Here is a 23,628-nt window from a genome sequence, read left to right on the forward strand (position 1 = left end):
TTTAAATGTTATGTGTCATTTTGTATTAATATTTACATGGTGCTGTGCGTGTTTAAAAATCTAGTGCTGTCGGACCTTAACTATACCAAATCTACATCATCAATATTCAAAACGCCTTCATTTAAAAGACGTTTCCTGTTGGGAAACCAATTCAAGTCATATTCCAGTTCAAACGCTGATCAGTGTATTTTATAGCATGCAGTAGTTTAAATGCAATGGTGATGCACAGAGAGATAATCTTCGCTTATTTTATTATTTACAATTAAATTCTCATCATGCTCTTTATTAAATTCACAATTTTGCAAGATTTTCTCCACCTCAACACTGCAAAATTTAGCTACTGCATATTTTTCACTAAACTAGACAAAACACATATTTTTGGTGATTTAATGAAGCTAGAAGGTCCTACCATTTTTGCAGCAATTTCTATGATTAATAATTAGCAAGTTCACCAAATTGGTTGGAGGATAGATATGTTTTCAATAAACTAACCCCAAGTTTTCTCTATATCTAAACTGTCCTTCTGAAAAAATCTACTGCCACCTTGTTCTGTTCTACAAATTCAGCTTTCCCAAATTCCATCACACTACAGTAATAGTGTAGTTCCAGAGAAACTCCATCTGCTGGATTAGCAAAGAATATCATACCACGAATTTTACTCAGAGTCAACTGGGTATGATTGAGTACGAAATATTATGAGGATTTAAATAGGAACTCTCTCAAGGAAAATGCTGGGCTAAAAATTTAATGACAAGATAGAAGGAAACAATTATACTTTCAGACTATTTAATAATCCAAACCAAATGAAAGTTGACACTGTCCTCTACAGCTCTGTGCCCCACTATTATTCGTTAATAAAACCCATTTAAGGGCTTTTGGAGGTTGCACGGCCGGAATTGTACGCACTGAAAGAACAGACAATCAGAAATAAATGTAGGACTGAAACCCTAACCTTGTCTGAGCAAAATTCCAACACTTCAGAGAAGTGGCATGATTTAAACTGTCATCTTAAGCATTTAACTAATAGTGTAGAAAGCAACTGAGAAACCTTTTGGAATATATAGCCTTAAAAATACAGAAGCCATGACAAACAACAATGACAAAAAGCTTTCAGTAACACACAACAACAAATTTCACATGAAAGCATTGTGTTTAGTATAGTGGATTAGGGGAGCATTTAGAATGCATCTTGATTAACACCTACTCCATTCCCTCCAAAACATCAATAACCGCAGAGTGGCTTTCACTGTATAACTGTTCTTTCCATTATATTAAAAATAATGGGAATTATAATCTTCGGACTCAATGCCAATGAACAGTTGGGGTGTCCACCTAGATTATTGAAATGAGCTTCAGCTATACCAGTGAGTTCTGAGATTGTGTTCATCATTTTATAAAGGAGGTCACAGACACTGCAAACATTCCAGAATATTGTACCTGCAATAAGGAAGAATTTTACATTCTGAAAGCCATTTGCAACAAGAAGCTAATTTTCCCTCAGAATATATGCAATGTATTTAAGACAGAGCTAGGTAAGTTCTTGATTGGTAGGGGGATCAAGGGTCATAGAGAGAAAGCAGGAAAATGGGGGTTAGAAACATGCCAGCCATGATCATATGGCAGAGCGGGCTCAATGGGTCGAACAGCCTAATTCTGTGCCTGTGTCTTAAAGCTTCTGTGTCTTTCTAGTCACCTTGTATTTAGAGAAAGTAATGCAAGAAAAAATTATATAAATATACATTTACGATTAATGCTGGGTAGCAGTACAGGACAAAACTACATTTGTTGATCATTACTGATGACAAGCTAATCCGGTTAAATTTCCAACGGGTCACTTTTACATCAAGTTTAGGCCTAGAAACTATATTCCCGGTACTGAAGAATAAGGTGCAGTAACTATCCTAAGTGCATGACAATTGTTTGCTGAGGACTCTGCTAGAACCTTTGAACTATACTTGCATTATTGCAGCAGGATTATTTTCTGTGAGCAACAGTGATTTTAAAATGCCTTAGTCATGTCTGATGAGGTTGGGTGATGGTCAGCAGCCACAGGTAACAGATAAACTTGAAGGCCTGACCAAAACCTTTAACAAGACAGTCACTAATTTAGTTGAATCTATGCCTCTTGTATTCAGGGGAAAATGAAGCCAAGACTGAATTGTGCTCTTGGATTGAAGTGTCTATATCCAGGTAACAACAGATAAATTAAGACAGCTTGATTAAGAACCATTACAGAAACACTATTTAGAAACAAGGAACAAAAGGAGGCTCATCAGTCCCTCAAGCCTGTTCTGCCATTCAAATAGATGCATGGCTGACCTGCACTTTAACTGCATCTGCCTGCCTGGATTTCATAGCTGTTAACCATCTTACCCAGCCCAAATCAAGCTCAATTTCCCCAGCTTCAATAGTTTTCTTTTGGGATGGAAAAGAGAGTTAAAGATTTCCAGTACCCTTTGTTCAAACATGTCATAGCTGAATGCTCTAACTCTAATTTTAACAAAACTTACAAGATAATGTATGGCTTAGAAGCGGGGGTCGCTAGGAAGTTGTTTCCATTAGGCGGGGAGACTAGGGCCCGTGAGCACAGCCTTAAAATTAGAGGGGGTAAATTTAAAACTGAAATGAGACAACATTTCTTCAGCCAGAGAGTGGGGGCTTGTGGAATTCATTGGCGCAGAGTGCAGTGGAGGCCAGGACGTTGGATGCCTTCAAGGCAGAGATCGACAAATTCTTGATCTCAAAAGGAATCAAGGGCTACGGAGGGAGTGCAGGGTAGTGGTGTTGAAATGCCCATCAGCCATGATTTAAATGGCGGAGTGGACTTGATGGGCCGAATGGCCTTACTTCCACTCCTATGTCTTATGGTCTTAACGTGGACATTTCCACGAGGGAAACTTTTTCTCCAATAATCTTCTTACTAAAACAAAATAATGTTTAATAAAAATTATGTGATGGAGATGGTGAAGCCAATCGCCATCATAATAAAGTATGTCTGCTCAGTGATGGGTACAAGAGCCAGGCCGTTACTAGTCTTACATTACAGTGTAGGACTCACATACAGGCTCCTAGTACCACTACCACAGGCTCGAGTGTGCTTTGAAGAGTTGATGACTGGGTTAATATTATTCCAATCTTGCACTGCTGCCGATTGGGCAGTCTGTTCAAGCTAGTGGCAACCAAAAAAAAGGGCTCTGCTAAGGCCACAACCCGATAACTGCTTTAAATTGGGTTTTTCCAGTTGATAATCTTAAGTGAATAATGGGACATCCGTCGTCAGTTGCCGTCTCTCTCTTCTACATTAGCCATTTAATGGGAGCAGTATCTGTACTGTACCAGTTATAATCTTAGGGGAAAAAATGCCGGTTAATGCTGCAGCTAAAAGCAGAATATCCTGTAAATGCTCAGCTGTTCAGGCAGCAACTATGGAGAGGAGAAAGTTGAGGTAATGTTCAGGTGAAAGGATTCTGGCATGAGAAGACTCACTCAGAATGCTGCTTGACCTTAATGCTTCAAGCATTTTCTACTTTCGTTTCAAATTTTCTTCATGGGATTTCTGGATAATATTCATATTAGTTTAGCAGCAGAACATCGATTTACCCCCTGCCTCCCTCACGTTTTCCTTTTAACAATGCCCCATCAGGTGGTAAAAGAATCACAAATTTTGATTTCATTTTGAAAGATCCACTACCCTCCCTCCACAATGATTCAGAAGGTGCAAAGACATTTTGTTTTCAATAGAAATCAACATACTGAGCAAATAAGGACAGCCTTAGAGTAATGGCACATTACCTTTGCAGCGCAGGATGTAACACTGATTCTGTAAATTTTACACAAAAATGGCAAGAGAAAAATTGTAATACATTCCAGACAAAAAAATCCAATTTTCTTTTGTTTTACATATAACATTAAATCACAAGACATCAAAAGTCAACACAACATTCGGAGGATAGATTGCTTTTTAAAGCAGTCAAAAAAAATGTGATGCACAAATGCAAATTGTATTAAAATGTACTCGAAGCTTGTAGACATAGGGCTCTAAAATTTGTCTTATAGTTATGTTACTTTTAGTTTTGCCATAAAATTTACAAATGAATGGTTTTATGATTCTTTCTCTTCTTCCTTTCCTACAACCAAAGTCTCTTTTGAGAATTTATTGCTATTGCCTTCTCCCCAACCTACCACTCACTTATTTCAACACAATCAATAGAAATATATCTTCAGCTTGTCAAGCAGACTGTGGTCTTCCTCAAGCCTTTCGTTAACAATATTCTTTCATAAATCGATTGGCATGAGTGTCCCAGAATTTATTGCACAACCAACATGTCAAACGTTCACGAGCGAGGTACCATAGGGCTGCTGGCACCTGTGGAACCCCACCCACGGTTGTAGCCCCATCCACTTCCTCCAGGAAGGGAGGAGACACCAGGACTGGGTGGAGAAAAGTGATCTGCCTGCTCCAGGTCAAAAAACACACAACGCCAGATTATGGTCCAACAGGATTATTTGAATACATAAGCTTTTGGAGCATTGTCCAGTCCAAAAGTCTGTGATTTCAAATAAACCAGTTGGACTATAACCTGGTATCGTATGGTTTTTGACCTTGTCCACCCCAGTCCAACACCGGCGCCTCCATATCATGCCTGCTCCAGAATGTAGTACAATACAGACTTCTGGTACAACTGCACCTTTCTTCATATGTCTGGAGGAAGGTTAAAAAGCTTGACACAAGCCTTTAATAAGAGGATTTGCCATATGAAGGGCAATGTTAATGGCTCAACAGAAAGGCCAGTGATCAGCTGCCTTGATCTGCCAGCCTTTAATTTTGCATGCTGTTATATACTTCAATCACATTTTGAGCACGTTCTTATTTTGTACTTGATAATTCAAAACAAAACCCCAGCATAATTATATTTAACAGCTGAGACTTTGCTGTAACTAATGAACAGGGAGGCTATAAAACATGAGCAGTACTTACTGTAATCGATCACATACATTTATCATGGTGAACGTGGTCCAAGAATGAATCACAAAAGTCTGTAGCTTGCATTCATTTCCACGAGAGCTTCAGCAGCCAAGCGACGCACATCATGTTCTTCTCAGCTTCAGTGTGTGAAAACACATGCAGACTTGTAAAGCCTAACAACACCTTCAGCAGAACAAGAATTCAGCATTGGGAGCTTGACATCAAAAGCAAATGAAAAGATTCAGAGGCTTGGCTGCAGTAGAGATAAAGTATACCAAGAAAGGCACTGAAATAACAATATGCAACATTAGGAAATCAAACATCTGAGACAAAGACCAGGAGGACGAAGCCCTTGTATGTTCTTTGAACAGGAAAGTGGTCTGAATTAATCAGACAGCTGCTGATATCAAAAGCGGATGAGAAAGTGTTTTGTCAAGTCCCATAAGTATGGCATGGGGTTGCTCATAAAAGTTCCCAAACATGCCAATTTAAGTAGTAGTTGCAGGTCAAGAGCATCACCTGTGAAGTTGTTTGCCATCATGGTCACCTTTTAGGAAAGATGGCTAAAGGTGGAGGGCTATGCTGAAAAGAACATGGAATGAAACATGTTTCAAGGGATCTGATGTTTGTACTAATCCCCAAATAGTTTTGATGTTCTAAAATTAGAAGGACAGCTAATAACGTAATATTAACTGGACATTAGGTTGAACATTGCAATAGAAAATACCCATCCAGTTTAGATGGCAATACTTTGGAAGGCATAGTCAGTCATGCAAATGGCTACACGAAATTCCAAATGGATAGCAGTAGATTAGCTGAGTTGTCAACACTGGCAAATTGCACTCAATGTGGGAAAGTGATAGTCACTTAGAATCGAAGATACATCAATGTATTTTCTAAATTGTAAGAGACTAGGAATCCTTGGCAGCAAAGCGATCTGGGTGTCCATACACACAAAGAGCAGCTGCAAAAATGACTGAAATGTAAGAGAAAGCAAGTTCTGCAGCCTTGACCTAGATTAAGTATGCATTCAATGTTTGGAAATCATACTTCAGGGAGGATATTCTGACCATGGAAGGATTGCAGCATGGTGCACCAGGATGGCATCAGGTATCAGAGGGTTAAGTTATGAAGACAAGTTGCATAAACTTGGCTTTAACGCCTTGGATATGGAAGATTGTAAGGTGAATAATCAAGATATTTGAAATGAAAGAAGGATTCAAAAAGGTTAGATAAAGAGAAACTTTTTCTTCTGGTGAGAAAATCCAGAATTAAAGGATTCAGAATATGAAACTTACAGATGGGCCATTCCAAAACTAAATTTTCAATCATGCTTTCACACAAAAAATTGTGGAAACCTGGGTGTTTTCCCCTCAGAAGATTGGATGCTGGAACAATTGAAATTTCAAGACTGAGAGTCAATAGACTCTTGTTTGGCCTGCTCAGGAATACTGATTAGAGATGGGTAAATGGAGCTAAAGCTCTAATTAACCATGAATTAAGAGAACAGGCTTGACAGGCTGAATGGAATAACTATACACATGTTCCAACGATAAAGATAATGAAAGGATGAGGTGAGTTCTGCTGCAAGTGACAATGTACTAATGCCAGAAGGGCATAGAAGAGAGGACAATTAGCTCATCTGGTTACAGCATCTGCTTAATAGTGTCAATTACATGGGTAAACTCCTTGCACCAGCAGAGGTAATTTTCAGTGCCTGTCTCTTCTCTTTGCCCCTCCTCAAGCTACAAGGAGTTTACATCAAGAGAAAGAGACCAATGTCCCACGTCAACAATTGCAAGGAATGCTATTTGTCAGAGTATCAATTTGAGCTTGTGAGAATCTCAATTTAGAAGTAACTAAAGGAGGCAAAAAGGAGGCAAATTACAAACACATTGTCAAAGTCATTTTCTAGCATTTGCTTCTTAGCACTTATGTCATCAAACAGAATCTTCTCTAGTCCAAACAAAGAGAGCAAACAAATGATATCCTCTTCTGCAGCACAATGACAGGAGAATGGCTCAGGGGTTAGCATTGCTGCCTCATGTGCTAGGGAATGAGTTTGATTCCACTCTTGGGTGGCTGTCTGTGTGCACATTCTCCCTGTGCCTGCACAGGTTTGCTCTGGGTACTCTGGCTTCCTCCCACAGTCCAAAGATGTGCAGATTAAGTGGACTGGTCATGCTAAATTGCCCACAGAGCCAGGGATGTGCAGGGTAGATGGGTTAGCAGCATTACAGGGATGGGGGAGATGTCTGTGTAGGACGATCTTCAGAGGGTCAGTGCAGACTCGATGGTTCAAACAGCCTGCTTCCATACTGTAGGGTTCCTATGATTCTAACTGGTCAGTTCAATTACTGGAAATACTGCGGATGCTGGTTATCTGAAATAAAAACAAATTTCTCAGCAGGTCAGAAAACATCTGTGAAGATAGAAATGTCTGAAACACTAACTCAAGTCTCTCTCTATTGCTGAGTATTTCCGGTACTTCCTATTTTTAGTTAAATTATTGGCTTTGCTTTCTATCTCATGTGTTTATACTATTAGAATATTTACAGATAGCGCATTATATTTATTAGTCTGGGTCTCCTCTGTTCATACTAGAGAGAGAATATGATGACATTTCAAATTAAAGTAATATTTTTACAGATGTAGCATATATTAAAGTTTTTAGTAATGTCAAAAGGATGGTGTATAGTGCATCTTAACATCTATTAGGATTTGGGTTATCCACATTTATGGGGATTGTGCATAGAACTAGAGAATTCTACTGAACTGCAGAAGTGAAAAGGTATTTTTCCTAAGGATGCAGTGATGTGCACCTTTCATTGAAGTTATTCAGTCAATGTGAGGAATTCATCAAGTTGAATAGTGTACTTGAATGCATCTCAATGCGACCAAAGTAAAAGCTGATGTAATCTTTAGTGAAGTCACAATTAGGCTACTTGAGGAGCTTTTAGTATCAAAGTTTAATTCCATACTCTGCACTGTACATTGGATAAGGCTCAGAAGAGATGATTTTGAAGACGTCAAGAAGACTGGGATAATGTTGACAAAAGCCTTAAATTTGACACAGTGATTAGAATGCACAACGTCAAAAACAAAAAAGTCCAATTAAGACTTAAAATAGTTCTTTCAATCCAAAACCAAAGTATCCTTGGAAACGACTTCTTGTTAATGCTGTGATTATGATGGATAACTGGTTAGAAATGGTATTGACAGTTACTTGGATAAGTAACTGAATGTTAGTACAATGCAATGCTTAATGATTCGTTGCAGTCATGGAAATGCAATGATGAAGATGGAAACTTATCAGAGATTAGTGATGTGGGTGTGAAATTAGATATGCTATTCTGGAGGTTTTCTTAAGTTACCTGTTGAAGAGGAGAATAAACGTCTCAGAAACTTTTCTTTGCAGATTAAATTGGTACATCCATACTGTGAGTTGTGTGTGGACAGAACAATGTAAGATCAATTTTCCTTTTCTCTAACCCTATTTCCATTTCAGGTCCTTCTGCACAAAACTCATTAAGGGTCGTGCACAAGAATATTTTTACACGAGGTGGTCATCTAGTCTCCAATGCTATTTCTTCTTGAGCAGCAGCCAATATGTTCTCCAACAATGGAAGGAAATCCTTTGATGGATAGCCATGTGTCTTGACAATGCATTCTAGAATACTGGACGATCCACATTCTGGCTGTAGTCCATTTCTGTATTATCACAACATATTTCTTGGACCAGAAAATGTCACATCCAGGTGTGACCAGGTTTCAACCCATTTACTGTCATACCACACAAAGGTCCCTTGGTCCACCATGAGTGTCAGACTGGAAGCGGCAGTTTGGGAGTCAATAGTACATAATCAGAATGCAGTTGGGTTCAAGATTTCTGACACGTGTAGGCACGTGTTATTCAACATTAAAAATATGGCTGCAGGTGAACTCTCAGATGATTTTATCAAACCTTAAGCTGAGACATCAGTGAACTCCATGATCAGATGTCCTTAAAAGTGCTTCTGAACCTGTTCCTTCACTGTTTTTCTGCCGGCAAAAGTATCAACATCAAGTTGCTCAAGGTGAATGGGTGAAGAAAGCCCACAAATTACATACAAGAAAGGGACAGATCCAACTTGAAAATTAATTCCTGATAATTGATTCACCAGATCTATCTTGACATTTTTTTTTGCCTTATGCTGTCGAAAAGGCACCTTCAATTCCATTTTGGTTGGCAGTGAGGACTTTTATGCTGAATGGCTGAATGAAGCGAGTGCGTTTTGGTGAATTCGTTCAAATTTAAAGTGTTTGTTCTAGACCATGAGAAAAGCAAAGGAGGGCTGATTTAACTTGCAGTTGGGAGGTTATTATTATCTCAGGTTTGCCCAAATGTTCTGGGTGAAACCTTTGCAGAATGCATTGAAACAATGGGTTTCTTCTGGATGAATGCATTGAAATTGTTTGATGGGTACTCTTACCATATAACAAGTACCTGTTATCAGATTCTTCACAGTCATCAAAAAATAAATGAAATGGCTAGTTCTACAGACTAAGGAAAGGTGTGAGAAAATTCAGTCCATCAAAGTAACAAAATTCTGGGCAATAAAATTTGGGACATACTTAATAAATCCAGTTCCTACATCAGTTTGTCTCAATGACTTCTTCCTAAAGTGTTTACTCAGAAGGCATCAGTATTAAGACCATAAATTCAACATGTTGCAAATCAAAGGTATGAATTGATATGTAAGTTTGAGCAACTTGTCAGGAGGGACCAGTGGCAATATGTATGACATTGAAAGTAATATGCTATACTAAGATAGGAAAGACAGACCGACTTTAAATGAATAACTGGGCTATTCTATCATGTTTCAAAATTACAACCTAAATTTTCTACAGTTTCAGAGCCTCAATCCAGTGTGCAGTTTTTGGATTCTGAGCACAGTGTCATCACATAGGGATTCTACATGAACTAACCACTATCTATGTCCAAAATAACAAGGTGTAGAGCTGGATGAACACATCAGGCCAGGCAGCATCAGAGGAGCAGGAAAGCTGATGTTTCCAGCCTAGACCCTTCTTCAGAAAAAATACTATCTATGTCTATTTGTTCTGGCTTGGTTCAAACACAGATGTTACTTTTATCTATCCCAAAGACAGCTGGGGTTGGCTGAAATCTACAAACATTGGTACTAACAAGCTATACACTATCAAGAATTAAGTTACAGCAGAAACACGCAAGGAGCTACTTTTAAACTTTGAATCCGTCAACTGAAGACAGCAGGAAGAAATAGAGATGGATCTCTAGAACTGTCAAGTAGAATGGCTCTTTCCTCTTCGTCCTTGAAGGCCTCTGATTCTAATGCTGTCAGCCCACGGAACTTCCAGACTTAGCTGTTAGATTGAATATCCAAGAACTATATCATAAACATTGTCTCCACCTACTTTAAGGGACTTAATATCACCAGAGCTCATAATGCATAATATTCATTCTTAAACACTCAGAGGGGCCTCCTCAGATTGAGATACTTCCAAAACAGTACTTCTGACAATTATTACAGGAACATGATAGCAGAGAGATATATGGCATGAACAGAGACCACTGCTGTACACATTTCAGGACGTGGAAAGATGATTTTCAATATTATCTCATGAAGCTACTTGGTCCTAGTCACCAATATGGGTTGTTTCTTTCTCTTTATTAATTAACACTGATTAGCATAGTTACTAGTGACTTTTTCCATTATCAGATAGGTTTTGGAGCAGTCATTTACCAACAGAAGCTTATGAGCTGCTGTATCAACCTTTAAGATACACATGGACTTTCATAATGGCCCTTATGCATTATAATCAGGCCCACTAACCATAGGTCAAGGACCAATTTAATCATAAAGCCTACTGTAATTCAGCAGCAGCAACAAGGTCTGCTGCAGAAGTTTTGTCATAGTTGAAACAGTATTTAATTCCCATCAGAACAGTTTTTGACTCCACCCATCATTCCTTTAGATCTTCTACTCTCCAGAAGCAAAGACATTGTAAGATATGATTTTGTGGTGATTGGTGGTCACTTACATAGTTCTTTTTAACTCTATGCTAGGTAAGTTTTTGATTAAAGTCCAATCAAAGATCTCAACTGATGTCTCAGTACATCACTGCAATCAGGATGAAGAATAGTGGCTAGCTTTCACCCTCCTTTGCCTATTCCTTTGCCCCTAATGTGGGGTGACATCATCAAGGAGCTTTCTAGTCTGTCTGTACCAAACACATTTATTACTATACCACCTGCTGTGTTTAGTCATTTGAAACAATGGATCAACATACACATGATCTTTTTGTTTTCAAACTTAAAACTCCATTGGAAAGGTACACAAAGATATGTCTTCTAACTTTTTCCATAACTGAATGGGGGATGCAGCCATTATAACTAGCATGACTGGGCATGACAACTGGCACAATGTCATTCAAAATAATTTAAACTTCTCCATGATATGATACACAGAGGATGTTGAGATGAAGAGTTGTCATATACTAAAATTATGTACAATTACTGGCTGTTTGTAATGTTTGATAATTTCAGGCAGAAAATCTATAATCACATGAATTTATGGGTCATAGCTCAACTACTATGTTTAGAAAACCACCTGTTTCAAAAATGTTTATGGATATCTAATAACATTTAAACCAAATGTAATAGTAATTGTATCAATTCATTTTTGCTAAAAAATATAGTCATCAGATAAAAATTTTCTCATGAAAGTAACAGCAAAATGTTAGATCTTTATGTTAAATAATCCTGCAATTCACATTTTCCCAAATCACATTTCTGGTGCATAAGAAGTTAAGAAAATTAATGCATCTGGCAGAAAAATTGCTTGGCTCTTCTCTTGAAATTCTACCGCCATGACTGTTCTAACTCTTGTTTCTAATAAACTGCATTCATATTAAAATCAACATCTCCTCACTGGATAACGCCATTTGAATTCCAGTGCTCTGAACAGCTCTCCTCCCTTTAGAAGGGAAGCAATTCCAAAATATCTTACTTCGAATTATTATCTTAAATTCATTTGTTATATCATCAGCTTAGAAAAAGAAAGTTCAAAAAAAGTCCATCCTGAAAATAGAAAAGGAGTTTTCACCATGAAGAATCTAAGCAGGGGAATGCTTGCCAATCAAATCAGTGTGCAAGTTTACAATCAGAATGTTATTTACTGCTTATGAAAAACAATATTTTAAATAGGTGCCTTTAGCACAGTAAGTACTGGGAAGGAAATTGCTTGTGAATACTTAACCAAGGCATTCTATGTGGAACGTGAAAGATGTGTGGCCACTCCAGGTTCTCTTCACCTACCTTTTATTCTCTACATTTCAAGAAAGTAGAAGTTTGTACATAAGGGTTATCAGAGTTGTAGGAGAACCTGGACATAAATTTAAAACATTTATGGAGAGCAGCAGTGTCTGATACTGACATTTTTGGGAACCACATCCTCCATTTTTAGGATAGGTGAACATTTGATAGGAAAATGGTGTTGACATTTCTCCCTAGAGTTTTCTATACTTCAAACTGTAGTAGTATTTAAATCACATAGGACAGCAATTTAGAACAGTAGGAGCACAAATCATTCCCTTCAAGGAAAAAATTATCATTGACAAATGAGTACTAAGATCCACCTAGTACACAAAATCATTAATTTTTTTAACAGTGAGACCAAATAACACTTTAGGTTCTATTTAGTTAAAATTAATGAATCCGATTTTGAGAATCATGATTAAAGTTGTTGCTTTGAGCCTGACCAGTTTAATGTGTGAGTTTTCAATGGAGAAAAACACTAAAAGGTAAAAATACATTCATACAGCACAGAAACAGACCCTTCGGTCGATCTTGTTCATGCAGACCAGGTTCCCAAACTAATCTTGGCCCATATCCCTCTAACCTTTCCTATTCATGTACCTGTCCAAATTTGTCTTGTTGTAGGCTGCAGCAGGACATTGACAGGATGCAGAGATGGGCTGAGAGGTGGCAGATGGAGTTCAACCTGGAGAAATGCGAGGTGATGCATTTTGGAAGGTCGAATTTGAAAGGTGAGTACAGGATTAAGGATAGGATTCTTGGCAATGTGGAGGAACAGAGGGATCTTGGTGTGCAGATACATAGATCCCTTAAAATGGCCACCCAAGTGGACAGGGTTGTTAAGAAAGCATATGGTGTTTTGGCTTTCATTAGCAGGGGGATTGAGTTTAAGAGTCGTGAGATCTTGTTGCAGCTCTATAAAACTTTGGTTAGACCGCACTTGGAATACTGCGTCCAGTTCTGGGCGCCCTATTATAGGAAAGATGTGGATGCTTTGGAGAGGGTTCAGAGGAGGTTTACCAGGATGCTGCCTGGACTGGAGGGTTTATCTTATGAAGAGAGGTTGACTGAGCTCGTACTTTTTTCATTGGAGAAAAGGAGGAGGAGAGGGGACCTAATTGAGGTATACAAGATAATGAGAGGCGTAGATAGAGTTGATAGCCAGAGACTATTTCCCAGGGCAGAAATGGCTAGCACGAGGGGTCATAGTTTTAAGCTGGTTGGAGGAAAGTATAGAGGGGATGTCAGAGGCGGGTTCTTTACACAGAGAGTTGTAAGAGCATGGAATGCATTGCCAGCAGCAGTTATGGAAGCAAGGTCATTGGGGACATTTAAGAGACTGCTGGACATGCAAATGGTCACAGAAATTTGAGGGTGCGTACATGAGAATCAATGGTCGGCACAACATCGTGGGCTGAAGGGCCTGTTCTGTGCTGTACTATTCTATGTTCTATGTTCTATGTAATTGTACCTGCATCTACTACTTCCTCTGGCAGTTCGTCATTGTGATTAACAATGAGCACTTTGTTATTTCACCATCTGCTATGCCACCTGCTCTTTTTAAAATGAGGATTAGAGAAAATTACAAAGCATCTCTAATTTGTTTAAATCCTGGCACAGAGAGACTCTTGACCTACTTGTGAAAAGGAAATCATGATTGTCATGATAGGGTTATGAAAATAATGGGATATGTCATAGGTGTCACTTGGTGACAAATCACTAGTACTAGTGTCTAGTTATCACGAGTAATAACATGCAGATGCTCTTCAAAACTATTATCCTTCTCAAAAATGCCACCACTAAATATTTCTATTATTCAGTTTATCTCCAACTGTGGAATCAACATTGTCTCCAACTTTCTACCACCCTCAGTTAGCTCTTGCCCCATACACAACTTGTAGACTGGCTTCTCCTGTTCTTATTCCAATGCTCATCCTTTGCTCCTGGCCTTAAGTGGTGCTTATTTTCCAAATGCCTTTCAATACATAATGCTGATATTCAGCTTTACTTCCCATTACACACGATTTTCAAGGCGGTGTAATCTGACTGCTACGTAACATTATATGGAGTAGCTTAACACAAAGCAAGACAAAATCCTTTATATGCTGCACACCCCGAGTGCTGGACCTTATATTGATTCCAATAAGATAGATCTCGCAAACAATGTATTTAAGCCTTTCTTGCCCCGTCAATTTTTGACATCCTCATCACCTGCATGTAGCAAGTCTCCCATGTCTTTATTAGGACTCCCAAGTTGCAATATGCATAAAATCTAAATTAACTATAAGTTTGCTTTCTGTGCAGATTACGTCATCTCTGTTCTTAATAACACTCGTTTGCTGTCTCTCAGAAATTTGGTGCTCATTACTAAGTCACAGTTTAACTGTGCTTCAGACTACATCTGCAATTATATGCAGCTCTTAGACACTACATGAATCCTCAATAAGGAACACAGGAATAGGAGTAGGCCATCAGCCTGAGCCTTATTTAACATGACCATAGTTAATCATCAATCTCTAACTTCTGGAGTACAGAATTTCAAAGATTCACAACCCTCTGAGTAAACAAAAAATGATCATCTCAGCTCCAAATGCTACTCCTCCTTATTTCTAAACTGTGTTCCCTCCTTCCAGACTCCATAACCATGGGAAGCATCTTATCTAGATCTGTCTTTTCTTCAAGTATTTTGTAGTTTTCAATGAAATCACATCTCATTCTTCAAAACTCTAGAAAATATCGGCCCAGTTTGCCCAATCTCTCTTTGCAGTATAGCCCAGACATCCCAGGTACAGGTTTGGTGAACCTTTAGTGAACTCTTTGTTCTCTTCTCCTTCTAACTTAAGAGTCTTCAGTTACCATGTCCAACATTCTCTACCTCCCAACACCTCTGCCACACCATATACATCAGACCTTCAACAACCGCCTCCTCTCGACTAAAATATTTCACTCTATTCCTCATTCCTGCTGAGGTTCAACTCTTATTTAATAAAACACTTCCATGTTCTTTCAAATAAAGGACTGATATCTGACTCATTTTCCTCATACCAGCCCTTGTGGCTCTATGTTAGCCCCTTTCCTATTACCTTTTGTATTCTCGGCTTTTCCTTCCCTTTCATTCTAACTCGTATCTCTTTTGCCTGTAGATGTGAATTCCATTCCTGTTTCCTGTAGTTTTAACATGGGATGAAATAAAATGAAAGCACTGGAAGGCCTGCAGTATCTAATTTGGAAATAAAATTGTCAGCAGCTGATAGGGAAGTAGAATCAATACATCAGAACCCCATTCCTCATCATGGTAAACATCTTGTTCAATGCATGTCACAATATTTCTTGAGTTCCAGAGTGCTATGTTTGTTTCAACTGTCACAATGACAGGTCACCACCTCCAAGTGTTAGTGGAGATAAATAAGATAAATGCATGCAAATACCCTGACTACTGAATATAAATGTTGTAGAAATCAGCATAATAAGTTCATTACTATTACGGTCAGTTTATCAGTCTATGAAGGATTTAGTGCCTTTGTCTCAGGCCACTCTCATTTCGTAATAAGTTATGCTGTTGGACTGGATGCTGGCCTGTAGCAAATTAAAATAATGGGTGGAAGAGGCACTGCACCCTTCACACACCATAAATAAGTAAGAATGATGAATAGAGGTATGAAGGGTTAACGTATCCATTTAGGTCCTGAATTTCTCATTGAATCTCAAAATCCCCACAGTGTGGAAGCAGGACATTCAGCCCACAGAGTCTGCACCCATCCTCCGAACAGCATACCACTCAGACCCATTCCTCTAATCTATGCTTATAACCCTGCAGTCTCCATGGCTAAACTACATACAACCACATCCTGGCCACTACTAGACAATTTAACGTGACCAATTCACCTAACCTCCAGATCTTTGGGGTGTAGGAGGAAACTGGAGCATCTGGAGAAAACCCACGCACACCCCAGGGGAACGTGCAAACTCCACAGACAGTCACCTGGGCCCCTGGTGCTGTGATCAGTGAACAATCTTCCAAATAAAGTCATGACCCAAACCATTCATTAACAGGCTTCCTGTCCTTAACAGGTTAAAATTTATACTAATACACACACAAACTAACACACATTTCCAACTGTGCTATTGCACAGATGCAGGGGAATGTACGGGGAATTCCACAGATTGCATGCTATTTTTGATTTATTCTTTGCGGTAAAACATTTAAAGCTTAGACCTGATCAGTGCTAAACTGACATACTGTCAATGTAATCATGCAACCCACAAGTCCTCAAACATCTGGATGCTATCAGGTAAAGTTCTTCTTGTTTTCAAAGAGATTGATTACAGATACAACCCAGGAGTAGGCCACTTGGTCCATTTTACAAAGTGTCTGTGCTGGCTCTTTGTGACAGCTATGCAACTAATCTTACTCCCCACTGGATTGCCATAGCCATGCCATTTTTATCATTCATATCCGATTCACTACTGATAATATTTATTACAGCTTTAATAGAAGGCAACTATCAATAAATCAATTAATTTAGTCCCTCAGAGCTACATGTTATGATATGGAAACACTCAGCGTGAGTCAATGAGTCTGTGGCAGAATCTATCTTTTGTGTGAGGAGTAGACCTTATCCCACATAGAAAACAGATGCAACAGTAGACCACTTGGCCCATTAAGCCCTCTCCACCGTATAACATGAGCATAACTAATCTTCTAGCTCAGTATTACACTTTCACTCCCACCCCCTCACATCATGATCATACTGCACTCATATCCCTGTACTCTATTCCCCTTGGTCTATTCCACCAACCACAGACCTGGCTCAAGCATTGGATAAACATACGGATGATAATAGAATAATGTAGGTTAGATGGGCTTCAGTTTGGTTTCACAGGTGGGTGCAACATTGAGGGCCGAAGGGCCTGTACTATGCTGTAATGTTCTATGTTCAACGAGATAGCTGTGCAGCTAACAACTTTATTAAAACATGTACTACTTAGGACCATTTCCCCCTGGTCTTCTTTCACTACTATCTTAGAAAAAAGTATACAAAATGTATATTTCCTTCTGACTGTCTAAAATACTTAAATTTAATTTCAACTAATTTTATTGCATCTTCACTGGGTTCCATTTCAAGATTAATCTGGCACTCACTGAAAGCTTAAGATTAGTTTACAAGAAAATAGTGAGCTTGACTAGTAGTCTTCACTTTATAGCCCCAGTGCGATATGCACATTGACAATGTTTGGTGCTCCAGATGGGCATTCAACAGGCCATCCACCTGACAGTGTTGCAGTAGGAACATCACCATCTGCAACTTCCCCTGCCAAGGCACGCACCTTGGAATTACACTGCCATACGTTCATACTGGCTTGGTCAAAATTCTGGAATTCCCTCCCCGACAGCATTGTGGATATACCTACACCACATGGACTGCAGTGGTCCAGGGTAATTAAGGATGGGCAATGAAAATACTGGCATAGCCAGCAATGTTCACATTTCATGAATAAATAATAACAAAAGAGGGAAAATGACTGCCAACAAAATGATGTTGCAATATTACATTATGCTCAACTAACTCAATCAATAAATTTGCCTGTCAACGTAGCAGATAGTTCAGGCTTAGTCATCCGATGCTATTTCAACCCTTGTTATAAGGTCACACACATATAAAAACTGTACTCTTAATCTCAATCAGTGTTCTAGCAGAGCACTACTCTTAACTTCAATTATTTGCATCTATTTAGATAAGCCTCAGAAAAACAAATTCAGAACATGATATTTTGTTCAACAATGTGAGACAGATTATTTAATATTCCATCCACACTAGTTTCACTATTGAATGGTCATGACAATGATGTGTGTACGGTTATTATTTTCCTTTTCTGTATAAAGAATCTGTGCTACTTAGAACCAAAATTTGTCCAAGCTAAGTAACATAAGCGACATAACTGAGTGCTGTTCACTTAAATCAAGTGACTTGCAATACATTGATACGTTATGTTCTACATAGGAGAAAGTCCAACTAACAACTGGTATTTTTGTTTAAAATAGAAATGGGTATTAACAATTAAATGTAAATAATTTATAGTAATATACTCTTGGTCATTTTTCTCTGAACTTCCTATTTTTTGTAAAATTGATGCCTTTGGCACTACAAAGTAGTATACCACTGGCATAATTCACTCAAAATACTTTGCCTATCAATTATAGGTAACAACATATGGAAATTTTAGAGCCCTTTAGAGATTAGCTTCTAGGTGATTTTTTTTGTAAAAAAAGATCAGAATATGCAACGTTTCCCCCTCAAAATATGTTAATCAATTAATTAGAAGCCTGCGTTTACATATTTCTTGGTAATGAATTCATTACAAGGAAGAAAACAAAGGCAATGTATGAGTTCAGATGCACATGATTTACCAACCTACCTTTGAGTGACAGATGCAAAATAAAGATATAGTGAGGTGCCATTCATTTCATTTAATTGAGAAAGATGCAAGTTAAAGTGCAAGAACATTACAGATATTAGCCAAAACCAACAGAGAATGAATACATCCAGATACTGAATAATGGAGATGGCAGGGGTGAATTCAAACTTATCATCATGAGGATTAAAAGTGAATCTGATAATTTCATGAATATAATTTCCAGCAGGAAAATCTCAAGTTGCTACACATCTTAGGTACATCAAAGGAGATCACAGCAGAAAAATGCCAGAAGAATAGTGTTCACAGGCTTGAGTCTTATTACAACTAAATTGGAATATCTGAACACAGAAAAATTAAACTTTGGACTAAAAAGAAAATCCATATTAATGTCAATTTTTCATGTACAGATTGAAACTTAGAATTAGAGATAAAATGTTCCTAATTTATAACGATATTATACTCTGAATTGACTCTGGATGTAAGATTCTCTGAAGGCAACTTTTCTCATATGGCCTTGGTTCTTCCTTTTCACATTTCTAATATCTACAAGACACAAATGAAAGTGCTATGGAATACACCTAATTTTCCTGGATGAGTGCAGCTCCAACAACACTCAAGAAAGCCTACACTGCCCACAACAAAGTAGCCTGTTTGATTGGCTCTCTCACCCATACTAAACATTCACTCCCTCCACCACTGGTGTAGAGTGACAGCAGTTAACATTATCTACAAGATGCAATGTCGCAACTTGTCAAGACTCGATCAATAGTTGCCAAACAATCTAACATCAACTTTTAGGTGGACAAGGGTAGCTGATGCACAGGGACACTGCCCTCTATGACACGGACTGTCCTCAGGTGGAATATATTCCTGGTCCAACTTTATTGCCAGGTCAAAATCTTGGGACACCCGAACTAAGAATACCGTGGGTGAAACTACACCATCCAGACTACTGTGATTCACCATCACCTTGTGAAGAACGATTAAGAATTGGAAACAAAGGTTAGGTTCTCCAGCCTTTCAAACATTAAATGAATAAGTGGAGAAATCTGGTTTGCTTTGTCTTGTTGAATGACAAATGCAGCATTGTTGGGTTTATAATCAACAAGTTTGCAGATAGAACCAAAATCTGGGGAAAAGGTTCAAACAGGAAGAGAGATTTAAATGTCCAAGAAGTGGGCCACCCAATGGCAAATAACTTGCATAAACAGAGTAACGTGCATGTAAATAGGGCCAACGCTGATTAAATGCATAATTTGCAGGGAACAATGCCAAAAGAGATTAAGAAACAAAACTATGCTTGCGCTAGTGATAATGGGAACTGCAGATGCTGGAGAATCCAAGATAACAAAGTGTGGAGCTGGATGAACACAGCAGGCCAAGCAGCATCTCAGGAGCACAAAAGCTGACATTTCAGGCCTAGACCATTCATCAGAGAGGGGAATGGGGAGAGGGAACAGGAATAAATGTGGGGGGGGTGGAGGCGGACCGAAGATGGAGAGAAAACAAGATAGGTAGAGAGGAGTGTATAGGTGACGAGGTAGGGAGGGGATAGGTCAGCCCAGGGAAGATGGACAGGTCAAGGAGGCGGGATGAGGTGGTAGGTAGGAAATGGAGGTGCGGTTTGAGGTGGGAGGAAGGGATGGGTGAGAGGAAGAACAGGTTAGGGAAGCAGAGACAGGCTGGGCTGGTTTTGGGATGCAGTGGGGGAAGGGGAGATTTTGAAGCTTGTGAAGTCCACATTGATACCATTGGGCTGCAGGGTTCCCAAGTGGAATGTGAGTTGCTGTTCCTGCAACCTTCGGGTGGCATCATTGTGGCACTGCAGGAGGCCCATGATGGACATGTCGTCTGAGGAATGGGAGGGGGAGTTGAAATGGTTCGTGACTGGGAGGTGCAGTTGTTTGTTGCGAACCAAGCGGAGGTGTTCTGCAAAGCGGTCCCCAAGCCTCCACTTGGTTTCCCCAATGTAGAGGAAGCCACACTGGGTGCAATGGATACAATATACCACATTGGCAGATGTGCAGGTGAACATCTGCTTGATATGGAAGGTCATCTTGCGGCCTGGATGGGGGTGAGGGAGGAGGTGTGGGGGCAAGTGTAGTACTTCCTGCGGTTGCAGGGGAAGGTGCCGGGTGTGGTGGGGTTGGAGGGGAGTGTGGAGCGGACAAGGGAGTCGCAGAGAGAGTGGTCTCTCCGAAAGGCAGACAAGGGTGGGGATGGAAAAATAGTTTGGGTGGTGGGGTCGGATTGTAGATGGCGGAAGTGTCGGAGGCTGATACGTTGTATCCGGAGGTTGGTGGGGTGGTATGTGAGAACAAGGGGGATCCTCTGGGGGCGGTTGTGGCGGGGACGGGGTGTGAGGGATGTGTTGCGGGAGACACGGTCAAGGGCGTTCTTGACCACTGCGGGGGGAAAGTTGCGGTCCTTGAAGAACGTGGACATTTGGGATGTGCGGGAGTGGAATGCCTCATCCTGGGAGCAGATGTGGCGGAGGAATTGGTAATAGGGGATGGAATTTTTGCAGGAGGGTGGGTGGCAGGAGGTGTATTCTAGGTAGCTGTGGGAATCAGTGGGCTTGAAGTGGACATCAGTTTCTAGCTGGTTACCTGAGATGGAGACTGAGAAGTCCGGGAAGGTGAGGGATGTGTTGGAGATGGCCCAGGTGAACTTGAGGTTGGGGTGGAAGGTGTTGGTAAAGTGGATGAACTGTTCGAGCTCCTCTGGGGAGCAAGACGCGGCGCCGATACAGTCATCAATGTAACGGAGGAAGAGATGGGGTTTGGGGCCTGTGTAGGTGCGGAAGAGGGACTGTTCCACGTAACCTACAAAGAGGCAGGCATAGCTTGGGCCCATGCAGGTAACCATGGCCACCCCCTTTGTCTGTAGGAAGTGGGAGGAATCGAAAGAGACTTGTGCTAATGTGCATAGATCACTGCAGGTTCACTGTCATGTAGAGAAGCTCTAGATTAAACAAACAGTGTATTGGGATTTGGAGACAGGAAGAGTAGGTGGGCTGGGGGTGTTTCCTACATTGAAAGTCATTAGAATCTTTGCAGAATTCACAAAGAACGGAGAGGTTATAACCAACTGACTAGATCAACTGTCTGTAGCTCTTTTCTCTGGAAAACAGAAGACAGATCAGTGAAGGGCATGTTAATAGAGGTCCTTAAAATTGTTATAGGAGTCTGAAAGGATGGTCTTACTTTGTTGAGGCAAAAACTAGAACTCATACGTATTAGATAGTCAGCTGTAGAGTCATAGAATAATACAGCAGGGAAACAGGCCCTTCGGCCCAAGCTGGTCCATGGTGTCCCCTCAGCCAGTTCCAATTGCCCATATTTGGTCCATATCCCTCTTAACATTTCTAATCCAATAATCTATCCAAATGCTTTTTAAATGAGCTATTGCACCCGCCTCAACCACTTTCTCTGGCAGCCTGTTCCATATATGCACCACCCTCTGTGTGAAGAAGTTGCCCCTCACGTCCTTCTTAAATCTTCTCCCTCTCACCTTAAATCTATGTTCGCTAGTTTTCAATTCCCCATCCCGGGCAAAAAGACTATATGCTTTCATGCTTTCTATACCTCTTATGTTTTTGTATGCTTCAATAAGGTCAGCCCTCATTCTCCTACATTCCAAGAAATAAAGTGCTATTCTGGCCAACCTCTCCCTATAACTCAGGCCTATGAGTCCTGGCAATATCCTTGTAAATTTTCTTTGCACACTTTCCAGTTTAACTATGTCTTTCTTATAACAGGGTGGCCAAAACTGTACACAATGCTCCACGTGCAACCTTACCAACGACTTATGCAACTGTAACATAATGTTTCAACTCCTACATTCAATGCCTTGACCGATGAAGGCCAGCGTGATAAATACCTTCTTCACCACCCTGACCACATGTGATGCCACTTTCAACAAACTATGTACTTGTGCTCCTAAGTCCCTCTGTTCCACCACATTCCTCAGGACCTCACATTTACTTTGTAAGTCCTACCTTGGTTTGACTTGCCAAAGTGCAACAATCCATACTTATCTGTATTGGCAGATAATGGGAACTACAGATGCTGGAGAATCCAAGATAACAAAGTGTAGAGCTGGATGAACACAGCAGACCAAGCAGCATCTCAGGAGCACAAAAGCTGACGTTTCGGGCCTAGACCCTTCATCAGAAAAGGGGGAGGTGGACAGAGTTCTGAAGTAAATAGGGAGATTTGTCTGGAGGGAGGAGGGTAACTTCTTCAGGTTAGGCATCCTTAGGAGGAGGCTTCACAGTGAGGTTAAAATTGTATCAGAGAAAATGGGAACTGCAGATGCTGAAGAATCCGCGATAACAAAGTGTGAAGCTGGATGAACAGATTTGTATTTGCCAATCCTCAGCCCACTTCCCCATCTGATCAAGATCCTTCTATAATTTTTGATAAGCTTCTTTGCTACCAATAATCCAACAGGGAAGACAGAATGCATGAAGCATGGAAAGATTATAAAAATTGCTACCACAAGGAGGTAATAACAAAACAACCTCAGATGCTGGAAATCAGAAACAAAAACAGAGATTGCTGAAAAAGCTCAGCAGGTCTGGCAGCATCTGTGGACACAAAACTGAATTCAAGTTTCAAATCTAGAGACCCTTCTACAGAACATAATCTACTCACCCAAGGGTTTTAGTTTCTGAAGAAGGGTGACCAGACATGAATCATTAATTCCACTTTCTCTTTACAGATGTTGCCAGACCTGCTTAGTGTTTCCAGTAATTTATATTTCTGATGCAAGAAACAAAATCCATTTAGAGGGAAGATGTATACACGCAAAAAGGAGAAAGGAATTAAAGGTTATGTTAAATAGGCTGGATTAAGTGGGGTGGGAGGAGGCGTATGTTTTTCTGTTTTACATTCAATATTTA

General features: G+C 39.9%; 1 protein-coding gene across 3 annotated transcripts in view; it reads right to left on the minus strand.

Annotated features, from left to right (window-relative positions):
- The window catches only part of nktr (natural killer cell triggering receptor), a 240,111-nt gene that overhangs the window by 55,228 nt on the left and 161,255 nt on the right, over positions 1–23,628 (minus strand). The window lies entirely within an intron of this gene.

The sequence above is a fragment of the Stegostoma tigrinum genome, chromosome 2 (genome assembly GCF_030684315.1).
Source record: "Stegostoma tigrinum isolate sSteTig4 chromosome 2, sSteTig4.hap1, whole genome shotgun sequence".
Classification (NCBI taxonomy): domain Eukaryota; kingdom Metazoa; phylum Chordata; class Chondrichthyes; order Orectolobiformes; family Stegostomatidae; genus Stegostoma; species Stegostoma tigrinum.